At 36.3% G+C, this 3,443-nt stretch overlaps 1 protein-coding gene across 1 annotated transcript in view; it reads left to right on the forward strand.

Moving 5' to 3' along the window:
- LOC106870034 (sodium/hydrogen exchanger 9) overlaps positions 1-3,443 on the forward strand; it is a 124,381-nt gene that overhangs the window by 34,770 nt on the left and 86,168 nt on the right. The gene's annotated exons all lie outside the window — the stretch shown is intronic.

The following is a 3,443-nucleotide window of genomic DNA, read 5'->3' on the forward strand; positions in this document are numbered from 1 at the left end:
CCTGCTAAGCGGAGGATTCCAAAGTGGCAAACAAAAACCAAGACAGGAAAAATTAAACAGTGAAAACAACATTAAAGGCCATTAAGCCGAACAAGAGGAGATACTGAACACTGTGACGTGACGAACTTGAGCGGAGAGAGATAGTACTTCGTCTAAAAGTATAAAAAATAAAAATCTAATATGTGCTTTTTATGAATATTTTAAAAGAAGCTTGAGGGTGATTTGGCTACTGTTTCTTGCAAGCAGGTCAAATGATTCAGATTGCGTAAAAAAAAAAAAAAAAGAAAAATGAATTTTAAAAGACTGCAGTGCTTTGATCTCTTGTCCTGGCTTCCTCTTCTAGTCCGGTCTGGTTTTGTTAATGACCGAGCCAGAGGGGCAGGGAGATTCTCACCAGTGTTAAAGTACATGTTTATTTTGTGTGAAATGCTTCTCAGTGAACCATTAATATCTTTTATAGCTGAATTCTTCAATAGACAATTATTTCTGACCAACATCTCTTATGAGGAAAAAAAAAAAAAAATCAAATTAAATAAAAACAGAATATATAAAATAAAATCCTAACCACCCACAAAAGAAATGGTGTAGTTTGTTATTAAACCAAACAGTTATCGTATTACTAATCCGGTAGTCTTAATTTGATAATTTTATATTGATTTTGTTTGCTCGGTTTAAATATTTGCAAAAGTTAATTGTTTACTGTATAGTATAATGTAATAAAACAAAAAAATATATATATTACGTTTGTTCTTTTTCTTCCGTTCTCTTTCTCAATCTCATTACTATTATTTGTTATTCGAAAAATATTTTCCTAATGTTTTTATAGCCTTTTCTCACATGACAGGGCAATAAAAACATACCACACGCAAACACATAAACTCATATTCACGCAAACACGCATGCACCTAAGTGCAGGCATAAACACACATAAATAAATGCATAGACCTATGAACAGCGCCCCCCCCCATACACACACATTAACACTCTCAAATTTGTTTTGTAGTCATGGTAATTTGTCCAACATAAATACAACACTTATAATTGCCAACAATGGCATATTTGGCTAAATTCAGATATTGACTTTTATTTTATTTTATTGTATTTGCTTGGTCTTGTGGAAGGGTCTGTTCCCTAATACTTTCCTAGACTGGCAGAATTGATGCTAAAAAGGCACAGGCATAGTTGTGTAGTTTTAGGTTCAGTCCCACTACACAATACCTTGAGGAAGTATCTTCTTACTTTAAGTTTCATCCAATGTGTTGTATTGTCTTTTTGTTAAGAGAATAGAATAAGATTTGAAGAAAATTTGGTGCTGCTATTTCTAGCTTGTTAGAGCTCCACATTAAAGGTTCCCCTGTCAGCTCACCTCAACAAATAGTTCTTCATTTAAATTATACCCTTTTTAGGATATAACTTAAATGAAATTTGGTGTTGCTGTTTCAAGTGTGTGGAAGGTTGGCTCAACTAGTAGCCACGATTGGTGAGAATATTGCCATAGAGAGGCTTTAATACTGTGAATGCTATTGCAGCTGTTGAAGAACTGCAGTGGCAGCCATGTTGTAAGAGAGTGAAATTTTCTCACAAAGCAGTCTTTAAATTGACTTTTCCCTTCTTTGAAGCCAATTATGTTTCTTTGAAACACAATGAGGGACTGCATTGCAGATGTTTACAGACACATTCTATTAAAGAACTATTGGACTAGATTGTATAAAAAGAGGAAAATAGTTGTTAACATCACACATGGTAATCTACCTCATGACTTTGGATGATAGTTTTCTAGACCAGTATTATAGGGTGGGGAGCAGGGTTTCTTTTCCTTTCTTCCTCTTTTCCATGTAATATTCATATGTGTGTGTGTGTGTGTGTGTGTGTACTCACACACGCACACATAGATGTGATGTAAGCAACCGTACATTAAACTGAGGAATTATTCAATAATTTTTGTAAAGTGCATATCTATTATACTTTTACAAGAGCAGTGGTGACAGAGACTTCGGTGTTTCAGCCTGCTAGCCTTCATTGGACTATGTAATTGAGAAGCCTCAGGTTCAATCCCACTGCCCAGTTGTCTTGGGCAAATGACTTCAACTATAACCCTGGGCCAACGACTTCAACTATAACCCTGGGCCAACCAAAGCTTTGTAAGTGGATTAGGTAGACAGAAGATAAAAGAGGCCTGTTGTACACCATCATCATCATCATCTTTATCATCATCGTTTAATGTCCACTTTTCCATGTTTGCATGGGTAAAACAGGATTTGTTGAGGGCAATTTTCTGTAGCTCTATGTCCTTCTGTCGCCAACTCTCACCTATTTCCAGCCAGTGTAATATTTCCTCGTGGCCAGAGTAAATGGGAAAGTGATGGTTAGATATGGGAATGGATGATGGGGTGAATGTAATGAATGAAGAAGAAATTTTGAAGAATGATAATTAGGGAAGAGTAGATGAGAGCTTTAGAGATTGTGTAGGGTTGAGAAGTGGATGTAATGAATGGTGGATAAGCGGTGTTGGGTTGACCAACGATATATATATGAGTTGGGAAGAGTCGGGGGAGAGTAGGAGATGACTGACAATGAAGAAAAGCAAAGTGAGGAGCAACTGAATATTGATAATGATATAGTAGACAGAGAAAAGATGAGAGAAAGAGACAGATAGACACTGTGTAAATGTGTGTGTGTGTGTGTGTGTATAGAGAGACTGAGTGAGTAGTAATCTGATGGTTCAGAAGGGTGATCAATGTAAAATGTGGGCGGAGAGAATAGTATTAAGATATCAAGTGAAATTGTTCTGCATAGTAAGAAAGATAAATTGTATCAGAGAAAAGCTGGTGAAATATGAAGTTCTGCTGAGATTTAATTACAGCATTAGAATACTATAGTGACAGAAGTAATGGGTGGTGGGAATGTTTTGAGGAAGAAATTGGGCAAGGGGCTAAGTTGTGCATATATGGCCTAGTGGTTAGGGTGTTGCACTCACAATTATAAGGTCATGGTTTCAATTCCAAGACCGGGTGGTGCATTGTGTTCTTGAGCAAAACACTTCATCTCATGTAGCTTTGTGATCACTTTGACACCCGACATGTTATACACTTGTGCACCTGTTCATTCAATGTTGATTTGATGGAGAGGAGTAAGCCAATGTCCAGCGCATACATTTGATCCCTATAAACAAATCCTTTGTGCTGGTCATTTGGCAAAAGCTGAACGCTCATATGCTGTCTTTGACAGGAGAGTCCATCATCTTTGTATATACACAGTTCCTCCAAAATTCTTGATTATTTTCAGAATTAAGCAGAGCCTAAAAGAGTGTATTTTGTTAGAAAAATGCTAATGAAATGGGAGCAGTTATGGGAGGGTTATTGAAATGGGATGGGTACATAATATCGAGGTCTCATTCATTCTTTTGTTGTCATACCATTACTATTAATATATATATATATATA

The sequence above is a fragment of the Octopus bimaculoides genome, chromosome 18 (genome assembly GCF_001194135.2).
Source record: "Octopus bimaculoides isolate UCB-OBI-ISO-001 chromosome 18, ASM119413v2, whole genome shotgun sequence".
NCBI lineage: Eukaryota > Metazoa > Mollusca > Cephalopoda > Octopoda > Octopodidae > Octopus > Octopus bimaculoides.